The sequence below is a fragment of the Macaca mulatta genome, chromosome 3, assembly GCF_049350105.2.
Source record: "Macaca mulatta isolate MMU2019108-1 chromosome 3, T2T-MMU8v2.0, whole genome shotgun sequence".
Classification (NCBI taxonomy): domain Eukaryota; kingdom Metazoa; phylum Chordata; class Mammalia; order Primates; family Cercopithecidae; genus Macaca; species Macaca mulatta.
In genome coordinates this window covers 6,844,079-6,859,160 of record NC_133408.1, presented here as the reverse complement: position 1 = coordinate 6,859,160, position 15,082 = coordinate 6,844,079, and the positions used below count along the sequence as shown (strand labels likewise).

General features: G+C 41.8%; 1 protein-coding gene across 1 annotated transcript in view; it reads right to left on the bottom strand.

The window, feature by feature from the left end:
• DSCAM (DS cell adhesion molecule) overlaps nt 1–15,082 on the bottom strand; it is an 831,700-nt gene that overhangs the window by 597,904 nt on the left and 218,714 nt on the right. The gene's annotated exons all lie outside the window — the stretch shown is intronic.

Here is a 15,082-nt window from a genome sequence, read left to right as displayed (position 1 = left end):
TGAAATCAGTCATGGAAACAGACAACTACTCCGTTTACTCCAGCACATTTAGGTGGTGTTCCATGTTTACTGAAATGAATCTGGATGATAGAATTTCAGGACTGGGAGGGCCAAAGAAGTCATCAACTTTATCTCCGTCCCAAACTAGGAAGTTATACAGCAACACACATGATCTCTGTGGGGCACCCCACTCCCCGAGAGGCTTCCCAATCGTATCAGGAGACTTGGGCTTGTAGTGCAGAAGGAAAAATAAAGGGTGATGGCGACAGAGGCCATGGCTTTGACACTATCCTTGCCACCATGGGCAGGTTCTTCACACTCTCTGCATCTTGGTACTTTCCTAGTAAAATGTGGGTACAATTCTGACAAAGTCTGCCTCCCGGCGCTACTACACAGGTTCTGTGAGAAGGTGTGTTTGAACAGCACGAGTTCACGCAGCTGAAGAGGGCATCGCTTTACAGGTCTGAGTTTGCAAGGGTAGTGCCCTGGGCATGGGGCCTCCAAAGAGCTGTGCTGGCTTCCAAGGCTGCTGACGCCTGTGCTGACCCCAGAGCTCAGGGGTTCACGAGCCTGTCAGAAATAGGAGGGCAAAGTAATAAATAAAACTTCCCCCAAGATGAATCCAGTTATTGTAGCCAACTGATAGAATTTGCCTATACCTGGCTTTATGAATACTTGTCATTCTGTAAATAAATGAAGAGGTAGAGAAAGTTGTTTACAAGAATAAAAGGAAATTGGGTTGGATGGTGGGGTGAGAGGACAGTTGTTATACACACACACACACACACACACACACACATATATATACACACACATACATACACACACACACACGTATTAAAAGACACCCAACTATGACATATATTGGGGAGTTGTTCTGTTCACATAATAAAGAGCTGTTTTACACGTATACACTCAGTAAGGAGGTAAAACATATAAAGTGCGCAACAGTTCCTGGGACACAGTATGTGCTCCATAGTAACTGCTGGTTATCATCATTGTTTTCAGTATATCCAACACTGAGCCCAGGATAAAATAACACATTTTGCTTACTGGGAAAACAAGATTATATGACAGCACTGAAACTGCTGAGCTGGAAAATGCAAGAGGTCTTCATTCACTCTTCATTCCTAAGCCGGTGGCTTTCATTCCATCTTGACTGAAAAGCACCTGTGCGGTGCTTTTAGAAAGAACACTACACTTAACGGTGCTGCATCCACAGGAAGCCCAGTGCCACCAGAATGGAAAGACGGACGTGGCCACGCGTGAATCCCTTCAAGAGGCTGTGGGTTCCATTTGCACACTATGATACCACAAATACTCCATTACTTTAAGCACCAACACACAATCATTTCCTTAAGGTTTTCATTGGCATCACTTTTCCTCTGTATCTGTCCTAAGGGACTTTATTCTCAGAGATTTTGCAAAAGAGCATGGAAGGAACTTAATTATCCATTTCCTGGTAATTTTCTACATCCATTGTTCCACATTGATTTGCTATCTAAAACCCCCTTTAGGTTGTTTACTGATGTCTTCTCAGCCTGTGGTTTTTCCCTATTTAATACATCATCACCAAAGGACACAAAGGCTGGGTGACACTTACTTTCATCGATTCCAACCAATGCGATACTTGGGTTTTGGAAGCAGACAGTGGCAGTCTGAAATGCCTTCTTCTATTGCATCTGGCACGTGGTCACGTGAAGGAATGCACATACCGTATAATCGAATGGCGGTGGTCCTGAGAGGAAGGTGGTGACTTCACAAGGTCTCACAGCAAGACCCACTTTCACATCTCTCTGCGAGTGTGGGGACCCACAGCTCAGATAAAACAAGATGCCTATACTCTTCATTCCCAATATGTCCTAGAAATGGCTGCTCTCAGTAAACAGCATCTTAATAAATAAGCTATCAGTAAAACAAAGCACGTACACATTTAAAAAGAAGTATTTGGGACTCCCACATTAAAGAAATGTGTGAACTTCAATGTATCCATTTGAAGCCTGTGTATCTACAGCCACGTACGGTACATGCACATGGCGATTTTTCTACTTTGGCAATAACTGAGTGAGAAGAAAGGAGGGGTTAGCTAGACATTGAGAATAAGATGGCAGGTCAGATGGGCCTCCGTCAGGACTATAGGCTAAGAACCATTTGATGGGGATGCATGGAGCCAAAACACAAATGCCTGCAGTGAATTGTGGGAGCGTGTTCAATGGTGTAAGATGCTTGGATGTGTGTAACTTGGAATGAACCATACACAGAAAACACAAGGCTGTCTTTTCCCCAAAGGGAGGGAGTCTCCTGTTAGATTGGGAAGCCTCCCAGGGAATGATGGGCCCCACAGAGACCACATGTTGTTGCTGTATAAGGTGGTCTTTCTTCTCCCAGAGGGAGGACACAAAGGATTTACTATTTCTTATTCTCGACCCAGGAACATAGCCTAATAAATAGAAAGAAAAAGAAAGCCTAGCAGCTATTTATTCCTAAGTACAGTAGGATATGCTTCTTTATATCCCAATATAAAGGAATCTCAAAGACACAAAACTTAAGTATCTCTATTGAAAGATGATTTGATGAATGGTTAATGGAGGAGTGAAAGCACAAGAGTTACATTTCAGAACTTTCAAAACACAGAAAGTTTGAAAACAATAAGAGGAAAGATGTTTGAGGAATGAGATTCAGACCAGCTCTGTGGCTTTTGTTCCTCTTGTTCTGTCCACGACTGTTGGTGGCAGTGGTTGGCAGTAGGCATAGAGCTGGCATCAGCCTCTACCTGCACACAGAGGGACTTTGTGATGGAACCGTGTTTCCCCGCTCAGGTCTTCACTACCATGGCTTCTATCAGCATGCAGTGGTACTATGCTTCCACTTGTGCACTTACGGTTCTGTTTGCCTACAACACCCTCCCTCCAAACATTTATCCTTCTCCCTCATCTCTTCACATCTCACTGAGAGCATGGGGACCCACAGCTCAGATGCAATAGGATGGCCATACTCTTCCTTCCCAATACGCCCTAGAAATTCCTGTTCTCTGTAATAGTATCTTAATGTATCAAATAAGCTATCAGTAAAACAAAATATGTACAAATCTAAAAAGAAATATTTGGGACATCCCAGGTTAAAGAAATGTGTGAACTTCAATGTATGCATTTGAAGCCCGTGTATCCACAGCATTGTCTTCAGCACGGGCATGTGGTGATTTCTCTGTTTCGGTAATAACTGAGTGAGAAGAAAGGGTGTCTTTGCACCCAGGTCCACCTCTCAGAGACCTTCACCAACCATCCTGTTTAAAGCATTAAACGGCCTCAACTTTCTATCACCCTTCCTTGAGTTATTTTTCTCTACAACACTTTTCATCAAACATAGCATGTTACATGTTTATTTTAGTAGTTGTCTGCCTGCTCCCACTGGAATATAAGTTTCACCAAGATAGGAATTTTGTCTTTTTAAAATTTTCTGTTGTCTTCCAGCCCCTGGAATAAGCACCAGGCACAGATGAACTCTTAGTACTTCAGTGTTGAATCAAAGAACGACAGCATCTGGGAACAGTCTGTAGAGAGGTCACCATTCAAGGAAGAAGGGACACAGAGAGGGGGCAGACAACCAAAAAGAAAGAAGGGAGATCCCATCAAGGGGAGAGAAAGGGGAAAATAAAGAAGAGAAAGGGAAGAGACACAGAAGAGAGCCTGGAGGGAGGGACGTCAGGAGGAAGGAAAAGGACAGGACAGCAGGATCAAATACTGGTGTGCGGGCCAAACACTGGAAACTACTGGATTTCAAAACTCAGTGCCTGCTGGGGAACTTCAGGAAACATGTGTCAGTACATGATGCAGCTGCAAATTGCTACAGAGGTAAAGAAAGATTTAGAAAGTAGAGTTAATGAAAATAATCTAGTTAAGAAAGAAAGAGACAGGGAGGCAGGCAGTGTGGCCAGCCAGCCTCGGCAGCACAGGCCTGGAGAGAAGGCTTGTTACTTTAGCAGTATACGCTGGTGTGTGCGTGGGCAGGTGTGTGTGCGTGTGTGTGTGTCTGATTCGTGACTGTGGATTGAGAAAGTGTGGACAGTTATTTCAAGTACACAAGATCTGCACCATGTTTTCTTTTATAAGCAAATGGGAGAAATTAACACTGAATTAAAATGTAATGTGTATTTTAGTTTCTCTCTGTATTTCAATTCCAGGAAATAAATTATCACAATTTTCACAACTTCAATTCATTTAGGGTCTTTTCAGATAAAAATTTTATAATCGCTCAGAACTGCACTTCCAAGTCAAAAGAATTGATCTAAATATGTGCTGCTGACTCAAATAGAGAAGAGTAGGAACAAAGTAAACTCCTAAAAAAAAGTCTTAAGGCATTTAAAAAAACTAAAACAAATGAAAAGCCCTATAGGACCCAAAGACGCAGGCAAAATGAATTATCTGAAGAGAAAAATGCATTTTGTTCTAATATTCGCTTAATAGATTTTTTAAAAACGTGATAAGAAGATTGAAAGAAACCTGGGTAACTTGAGATAGATTATGCAAATGCTCATTTCATTTTCCTACTTCTGAGTGAGGCCTGGGCACAGTTTTAAAGCTGCAAGCCCCCAGCACTGCCTATCTCTGCTGCCCAGCTGGCGTGCACAACCAAAGGATTATGCATAATATGCACGTAGTTCGTGAAGCAAAGACATTTATGCGGAGCTCAAAGGAATCTGGGATACTGTGGTTCTCGGGGGCTTAGAATAAAGATTTTTAAAATACATTTCCACGATTTTCACCAGCTTATCTCAACCAAGAGGTTAAATATTAGAGAGAGAGAGAGAAAAAAAAAGAGAGAGGGAGGAAGGAAGGGGGTGGTTCACTGCTTCTGCAGCAAGGAATGGAAATAACTTTGATTCTTAGGTTATATTTAATAATCACTAAGGCCCTTCCTCATCTCCTCTTTTTCTGAAAGTGTGAGATTCATATCAGTGAATATTCCATACCAAATTTTACCGTAACCATTCCTTTTTCCAGGGTAGTCCCTCTAACATAGAAAAATATGCCTTGGCATCACTGGGGCTCAGAGGAAGGAAATGAATATACTATGCTATATTTTCATTGTCTCCACTTCTATATCTGTAACTTAAATGACATAACTGGCTAGGAAAAAAAAAAATACCACGCTAGTCTGAGTATTTTGGACAGGGTCTCATGACTTTTGTTTCACAACATCTCATTCAACAACCACTCCATAGCTTGAGGATACACCCCTCAAAATAAATGTACCTGTCATCAGGGTTCCCGGATCAGAGACAGGCAGCAAATCAAAGGTTCATTAGGAATGGCTGAGAACCCAGGGAGCCACACAGAATGAAGCCCAGCTTTGTCATCTCAGCCCTTTCTCTGTCTGTGGTGAGTTACAGTTCCGTGTATAGACCAAAGACAGGACTCCAAAGAGAAGTAACCCAGAAAATCTACTCTTGCTAGAATGTGAAAATATGAAAAACATAAAGGTTGGGTACTTTTCAAAAATACAAGGAGGCCCTTTTCATTCATACATACATACAGATATAGATTTTTTTTTTCTTTTTCTTTTTTGGAGACAGAGTCTCACTCTGTCACCCAGGCTGGAGTGCAATGGCATGATCTTGGCTCACTGCAACCTTTGCGTCCCAGGTTCCAGCAATTCTCCTGTCTCAGCCTCTCAAGTAGGTGCACACCACCACGCCTGGCTAATTTTTGTATTTTTACAAAAAACCCCTTACAGACAGGGTTTCACCATGTTGGTCAGGCAGGTCTCGAATCCCTGACCTCAGGTGATCCACCCACCTCGACCTCCCGAAGTGCTGGATTACAGGCATGAGTAACCACGCCTGGCTCCTGTTTTATATTGATAGAATTCTCATTTTAGATCCTATTAAAGTGATATCAGCAAAAGTAGCTATAGTCTTTATTTTCCTGGTGAGAACATTATAGAACTTAGTCTTTCTTCGGTGAATCCCAGAGATAAAACAGCATACTGGAAGGAGAAATAAATCACAGCTCTAGTTGCCTTAATCTTTGATATGTAATAAACAAGCAATCAAGGGAGATTCTTTTTTTCTATATTTGCCCTGCTGTGTATGTCAGGTGTTGACTACCCAGGTGTAATCCTGAACTTTCAAATGCAATTTCCCTGATAGTGAGATGTTAACATTAACAGACCCCTGCATATCAATGGACCACGCATAACTTGAACAAATACAATGCAAAGGGTGGTGGTCTGCATGGATTATTTCTATCAAAAATGAACCTATGCGTTCACCATTAGAAGCAGATGCAAGACTATAGCTTAAAAACAAATTATAATTCAAGCTGGAGTTACAAACATTCTGGTTTAACATTTGGATAGCAAAGGAACTCAGAGTTTATAAAATTCAAATTAAATAGACAGTCACAATTCTTTGCAAGCAGTCAGGGTTAATTCAGATCGTTTCCTCGGCTCTTGCATTCCCTGATTTCAAGCACGGCGAGGCTGGGGCTGTAATTACGGAATGGGTAGTACTCACTGTTCACCAGTTGTGTGTAAGCTTTAAACTAATAACTCAGCAATTACGAGAAAAATGAGCAGTAATTACACCCATTTTACTCGCGGCTAGACAGATGGGACATTTTCTCCTCGTTATTGGCAAACTGTCACCACATTTATTTCATTTTTACTGTTTACTATTTGTTGTGCTTTGATTAAGAGTAATTATAGGCTAGAAAAATATGAAAAACATGAATGTTGGGTATTTTTTAAAAATAGAAGGAGGCCCTTCTCCCCATTTTATATTGATAGAATTCTCATTTTAGATCCTATTAAAATGATATCAGCATTCTCAAGATATTTCCAGACAGGCTTCAGTTCTGTGACAGCTTTTCAGCAGGGGATTCCCATGTTTGCTCATTATTTAGGTCATCACAGACCCATAAATATCCTGCATTTTTTTTTTTTTTACAGCAGCCTCTGTGTCCCTCACACTTGTCCATTTTAGTCCATTTTGTGTCTGGTGATAAAGTACAGCAGAAATCCACCCGCCCCTGGGATCCACAGGAGAATCATGCCAAACCACAGCACTGCTACTGTCTTCACGGCTTTTAGGACTAGGAGCCTATTTCCCTCCCATCACTGTAAAATAATTTTATGTACGTTGTCCAGTAGAACAATGGTGTCGAGAGTTCTTTCTACAATTTCCCTCGGAAGCTTTTTAGTATGTGACATTAGTTTTAAGATCATGTGACACTTAATTTTAGTTCCTGACAAAGTGTGAGCAGTCTTGTTAACACCAGTGGGAAAAATAGACTTGGATTTTGTGCAATCATGTTTGTAGATAGTACTATTAATATTTAATTGCTGTGGGCTAGAAATTTGAATGATTTTGAAAGAAATGTGAATGACAAATCAGTACATATAGAATGATGAGACAATGAGCACAGGTTTTAGTTAATATTAAAAGTGGTATCTATTTTAGAGTGAGCCCTCATGTGTAAAATGATGTGTGATTTATATGATTCTTCCTGACACTTTGTGTGTGTGTGTGTGTTTGTGTGTATGTGCATGTGTGAGTATGTGTATGTGTATGTCATGATTAGCTAGGCTGTGGTTCCAAATTCTAAACCCTTAAAGTTACAGCCCCAAGAGAAATAAAAGCCATCACAGTTCACAACTGTCCTGCATTGAAGCATGATTTCGCAAACAAAAATGCTTTTTCCTTTCATAAAAGTCATACTTGCAAATATATGAGTTGTTTTTGGCATCAGTTTTTCTTAATGGGAGGAGGAAAAAAAACATGTCTTGTTCTACACGGGCTCCATATTGATTCATGGAAGTGCCATGTGTTAAGCACCGACTTGCTAATAGCACTGCCTGTGTGGTGATCTGCTGAGCTAGCACGATGTACAGAATTGATTCATTCCCTTAATGAGCTTTAGATTGTGCTTCTACCAGAATGAGGATGCAAAGCAGGGGCAAGTGTGCAGCTGGAAAAAAGCCATCTCAAAGCAGCTGCAGAGAGGAAAGTCGAGAAGTGGCAGAAAACTATGGGAAGGTGGGACTTGAGGGGAGAGCTGGAGACAAGGCCACCTTTTCTTTTTCAGAAGATGCTGCAGCTTGCTCCATCCCTGACTTTCTCCTCAGTGGAGGCAGAACAGGGCAGAGTGATGTGCAAACCTCAGTCCCCAGCAATGACCATGTGCAGCATGGAAACACTGGGGTCCCCTCTTGTCTCTGCCCTTACCACGTGGGTAACCCTGACACCACCCCCCGATCCGCAGCTTCCTGTAAACGAGGGGAAGAGATGGAGGATGCAGCCATCTGTGTCTTCATTTGTGTGCAACTGCATTATAAAATTTTAACTAAAAATGTTCCAGAGAAAGCAAACAGTGTAAAGCTATTAAGAAAGGCAGCTTAGCTAATGGATAACTGATGACTGATGTGTGTATAAGTGAGAGATGGGGATGGAGATTCTGGAATGCTAGTGAAGGCTCTGGGAGCACAGGAAAACAGGCCCAAGAGATATGGATAGTGGAAGCTGTCACAGACACATTTCATCTGCATAGGGCTCAATCTGTCGTTAGTAATTTGGTTAAATATCCAACATTTACAGAGAAAGGAAGAAGGCAGAAAAGGAATTACAGAATCAAATAGCTCCCCTTTCCTCTCTGCCACACTCACACTCCACACACACAAAAACACCACACACATACACAACACACGCACGCACACACGCACCAGGGGAGAATGAGATGTCAGATAAGCCTCAGAACTTCTACAATGTTTTACACAGTACGTGAAAGCAATTTAGGAAAGCATTCCTACTTTCAGAAAGAAATATAAACAGACAATATTACCTAGTCTATTGTGTTCATTTTGAAAGAGAACAACTGCGTAGGAGCCCTACTGTTTGTGTAAAAAGAGACTCTATCATCATGTAAAATGCCCAAACCTAGTAATACATAGGAGAATGATGCTGCATGAAATTTTACATATGTAACTCAGAGTTTATTTTGCCTCTTGCCTTTAGTAAATATGCAAGGGTTTTTTCTAATGACATAAACAGAGTGCATGGCAGTGTGGATGAGATGCACAGAGCAAGCCGCTCTAGAATGTTGGTGGCCCCATGGGTGTGGTCTGCATGACGGACGTTTAAATTTACATCACGGCAGCAGCTACACATATCTTAGACAAGGAAAAGGGAGACAGAAAACAGACATGAGCCGGCCTCCACTAATCGTAGAAAAAGGTATCTTGATTAAGTATTCAGGGTGCTTTATCTTTCTCTAGAAGCTCAAAAGAAGCCTTTCGTTTCTTGTAGTCATGCCCATTTGCCAGATCACATTTAAGTCAAGCAGTTACTTGAGTGAAAACTAACCAATTTGCCTTTGCTGGTTCTAGTTCTTTCTTTTGGTAACTGGCTTTCAAAAGAAGCTTTCTTTTCTCCTTCTCTTAAATATGTAACACAAGAGATTCAACGTGATTGAAAATATCTAAAAGAGAAGTTCTAGAATATGCTAATCTTAGGGCTTGGATTTTCAGATAAGAATTTATTTGACTCCTATTTGGTGGATTTATTTACTCTGACATGGAGAGCCTTACTACACACTGATAAAAGCCAAGTTAATATGTATTTTAAGGATTACACTCATCACGCCTGTAATCCCAGCACTATTAGGAGGCTGAGGCTGGTGAATCACGAGGTCAGGAGTTCGAGACAACCCTGGCCAATATGGTTAAACCCCGTCTCTATTAAAAATACAAAAATTAGCTGGGCATGGTTGCCAGTATCTGTAATCCCAGCTACTCGGGAGACCAAGGCAGGAGAATCATTTGAACCCGGGAGGCAGAGGTTGCAGTGAGCCAAGATCGCACCATTGCACTCCTGCCTGGGTGACAGAGCGAGACTCCGTCTCAAAAAAAAGAAAGATTACACTCATGTATTCCTGTTGTGGGTTTGGGATGGGAAAATCAAGGCTCAGAGAGGGGAAATATTTGTACAGGGTGATACATCTTGTATTGGCACAGCTGGACCCTGACTGTTGGACTCCACAGCCCTGAAGGAATACAGAGATGAAGACTTCAGTATTGGTGTTCCTCATGATGTAGGCTTCCTTGATGAAGAAGGGCAGGTGCTAGTCTAAAGAATGAAGAAACATTGGAAGAGGAGAGCATAGCAGGGTGACATGGCTGGAACAGAGGCAGGAGGGTCATATCCAGCACAACCAAGAGGGAGCAGCTGACCCAGGTCATAGTTAAAAGCACCCATTAGAAGCAGCGAGAAATTACACTGGAAAGAGCCACGGTTTAGAACTCCAGCTGCCAGTCTACCTGCCTCAGAATCACCTGGAGTGCTTCCAAAAAGAGAAATCTTTCTGCCCCCACTCACAGGAGTTTTCGGTTCCAGAGGTGAGGAATGAAGCCCAGGGATCTGCCTCTTCACAAGCTCTCCTGTAATTCTATTTTCATTTTTTAAAATTATTTTATTTTTGAGACAAGGTCTTGCTCTGTCACCCAGACTTGAGTGCAGTGGTGTGATTTCAACTCACTGCAACCTTTACCTCCCAGGCTCAAGCCATCCTCCCACCTTAGCCTCCCAGGTAGCTGGGACCACAGGTGCTTGCCACCATGCCCAGCTAATTTTTATTTTTTTTAAAGTAGAGTTGGGGTTCTGCCATATTGCCCAGGCTGTCTCGAACTCCTAGGTTCAAGCAATTGGCTTGCCTTGGCCTCTCAAATATTACAGTCTCCTGTGATTCTGATGTGTGATGAGAATGAGAATCACCAGGGCAGAGGGCCTCCCAGGAGACCCAGTGATGGGATCTGTATTTGCTTTGATAAGAGCATGGAGCCTGGACTCGGGGCTCTGGGATGCAGAGGCTGGGGCTGCTGTGTGTTTCAGGTTCTTGGCACCTGGTGCAGTCTCTAGAGTAAAATAAAAACGTCTTCTAGTAGAGGGATGAGTGGCAGGGTGGGTAGATGAAGAAACTGTAGAGAGTAATATGATAAAATTTCAAAGTGCAGCTCAGATCTATAGGAATAAGATCTGCCTGATGGCTACTGCCTGTAAATACACAATGTTTTTCCTACTGTCTTGAACTGAGTAAGAGAGATTAATATCTCAGCTCTAAGTCACACTTGGGTGGCCTTCAGTAAGGGGCCTGACTTCTCCTTGTTTTATTTTCTCTAGCTTGGAGAAGCAATATATTTTACAAGTGAGCAACCTGTTTGAGAATAGGAATTTTGCAAACATCAGAGGATCATGGTCAAATTACTGTAGAAAACCCTGGTTTAAATTCAGTTTCACAAGCTGCTCAGGAGGACTTCAGAGCATTAACTGTGCACTGAGAAGCTCTGAGGGGAGAAACTACCTCCACAGGACACCCACCAGCATTTCAGAGTGGACTACAAAGTCCTGGCTTGGGATGGCAGAGGTTCAACTAATTTGGTGTGACAGCCAAGAGTAGACATTTCTGCTTTGCTGTTGGATGAACGGTGTCTCACCAACAAAATTCATATATGGAAGCCCTTAGTCTCAGTAGAGTTAGATTTGAAGACAGAGTCTTCAAGTTAGAATGAGGCTGTTCAAGTGAGCCCGAATCCAATGACTGGTGTCCTTATAAGAAGGTTGGTCACACAGAGAGATACCAGGGATGTGTGCACAGAGGAAACACCAAGTGAGCACACAATGCGTACACAGCTATCTGCAAGCCTTGGAGAAGCCAAACATGCCAACACTTAGTCTTGGACTTCCAGCCTCCAGAATGTGTGAAAATACATTTATGTTGTTTTTGTCACCCAATCTGTGGTATTTTGTTATGGCAGCGTGAGCAGACTAATCCATACTCCATTCCATCCACATTTGCTCAACTGAGACCAGTAGGCTCACCACGCATAAAAATCATGGTACACCTTGTTAAACTTCCAACTTCCCAAGCCTCAGCCCAGACATTCTAATTCAGTTGGTCCAAGACTTGGATTCAAAATGTAGGTGACTTCAGAACTCCGCCTAGAGAAACACTGATTTCACAGCTTGGCAGAGTGAGCAGAGCCAGAACACAACAGGTGCTTAATAAATGCTTTCTGAATGGATGGGTTGATGGGTGAACAAGCTTTTCCAAATAAAAGAGTACAAAGCCAAACTCAGATAACTTTATGATGTTTCTCACTTCAGCAAGCAGTGTTTGGTGAGTCAAGTGGTTTATCTGTAGTTGGGACCCTCATCAGAGTAAGTGAAAATAGAAAATGGATAGCTAACCAATGGTGAGGCAGGAGAACAGGGTTTAGGGTAACCAAGGGTTAAGGCATAAGCAAGAAAACAGCAGGTTCAGCCAGTTCTAGGAACAATTAGACAACACTCAGGCCACATCTACACTCCTGTGATGACAAGACAGAAGTTTCCACCTCAGCCTCTGGTCCACTATGGGCCAAGTCTTCACTTCAGCCTCTGATTGGTTGTGGGCCAATCTTTCATAGAGGGTGACTAACTGGAGGCCTCGAAAGGGCACCTAGGGGTGTTACCAAATTCTTTTAGCTTCACAGAAACCCTAAAGAACATTGCATTCAGGGATCTTGAGCTGCTTGCTTGAGCCTGCTCCCACTCTGTGGAGTGTACTTTCACTTCAATAAATCTGGACTTATGCTACTACTTTCGTTGCTTCATTCTCTTGTTGCATTGTTTGTGGATTTTGTTCAGTTCTTTGCTCAATGCACCAAGAACCTAGACAACTCACAGTCAAAACCTTCCATCCTTAAAATCTGAGGAGACATATAGTCGTTCTTTTTAAAACACAGTTTTAAAATAGAGTTGCCAAATTTTAAAAATTGTTTTCAAGTAATGAACGCCAAGCACTCATACTCTTCTATCAAATTTTGCAAGTAAAGATTCAAGAAAAAAAAAGCTTTATTTTATTCCAGCTTCAGGTTTTGGCCACAGAATACACATACTGGGGACTGTCAATCAAGGACACTTTCCTAGCACAGCCTAGAAAGCGCACAATGGGCTCTTTCAAGAATAATTAATGTACCCTCTCCTTGCATCCTTTCTCCCTAATATTTCGTTTCCCTTCTTTCTGTGGTGGTAGTCTGATGTCCTGAAAACCACAGCAATTACAGAAAATGTTCTCGAGCATAGAAATAACAATCAGCCCTGTTTCTTATGGTTTTGATGACTGAATATGCTACACAGGCATTCAAAACCACAGAAATGCAGTCACTGAATGTAAAGTCTCCGATAAAGAGCAGTGTAAATCATGAACCAAGAGTAAAAATATTTTATTAGACATGATGATACATAAAGATGAAATTCTGGATTGTAGAAGGCTGTTAATTGAGTTAGCATAAAGGAGTGAAATTTGGAACTGATCCATATTTGTAGAATCATGTGATGCTTTAATTCAGTTTTTTTTAAAAGGCATTCACTATTTGCTAAAGACTTATATCTATCAGTAGTATGAGAAGAATATGTAGGAAGATTCCTAAATCTCATAGCAATCAGGCAGGCATACATGGTGCCCTTCTTCATGTTTTATATTAGAAATGCACTATCCAATTATCTATCTGAGGTAAATACTCCAGTAACTCACAAAACACTGTGATGTGTTTTAATGGTATTGGGTCATGGGTCTAAAAAATCAGGTGGTTTTTTAGACCCACATTATACAATTATTTTACCATATTCACTTCTAAATTCATTTCAATTTAGAAAAATGGAAAAATTGAGCAAAAAGTATTTTGTTGTGTCCAGGGAATATTCCAAAACAATAAATTATTTAAATTGTCTTGGGACATTAATAATATTTCCTCCATAAAATATAACAGGTACAGAGTGAAAAACAACACAAGTGTTAGAACCCTAGAGCCTTCAGCCTATAAAATTAACTGCATTAAATGAAAAGATATCGTTCTTGGAGGCGGTGGGAGCAGATAAAGTGCCACCGTGCAGTTTGAGCCAATGAAGGGAACAGGCCGTGAAACTAGGTTTGAAAAGAAAGACACAAGGTGGAACATAAGGCCTAGAACTTAATCCTGAAAATCACTGAATGAAGTGGCTTTTGGCTGTAATCCCAGCACCTTGGGAGGCCAAGGTGGGTGATCACAAGGTCAAGAGATTGAGACCATCCTGGCCAACATGGTGAAACCCTGTCTCTACTAAAAATACAAAAATTAGCTGGGTGTGGTGGTGGGCACCTGTGGTCCCAGCTACTCGGGAGGCTGAGGCAGGAGGCTTGAACCTGGGAGATGGAGGTTGCAGTCAGCCAAGAGCTCGCCACTGCACTCCAGCCTGGCAAGAGAGTGAGACTCCGTCTAAAACAAAAAGAAGTGGCCGTTCACCTGATACCACGAATGCTGATTTCTTTTTAGCAAAGAGAACATGCCATTGATCAATCTGGAGTCCATCATGTTGCCCACCGAACTTCCTGCAAACTTAGTTTCTGTTCTCTAGGAATATTCTAGCTTTTCTCTCTTGGATGAAATATAATATTTAGAGATGACAGAAATAATGACTTCCAACATGAAGTATGTAAAAGCAGAGTGGCTGGCAGAAAGGATTGCAGCAGAAAATGTAACACGAAATTAACATATTAAGTAGAAAGCTGGTGTGTAGTTGAATTTCAGTGAGGCTGACTGGCCTTGCTCAGCTGCCAGGGAATACTCTCAACTCTTCTTCCTGTCTCTTCCAGGTCCTCTAGGGGCCCTGGACCATCTCCCGGGTCCCATCAGAGCTGAGAGCCTCCATGCCCCACATGCACGACTGCATCCACTTGCACACATAGCTCCGGTCCAGTCTCCAAGGGTTTCTATCAATATTCTCTTCCAAAGTTTTGGTTTGCTCTCTGCTATCATTCTATACATTCTTGCCAAGAATTTATAACTTCATAAGGATACAAAGTTGTTTAAATTTTGCTCTGGGATTTTGGAGGAGGAAAAGTTCAAGCCACAAATATGCATGGGGCTATGCAAATTATTGTGAGAACAAGTTTTTCAGTCCTATTATCATCACTTTATTGGTGGCTGAATTGGAGGAGTTGTTAAAGTTCAGAAGACTGGCATTCACCGCGTGCTGTTATAAGGATGTCTATGCTAATCATAGCTTACAAAG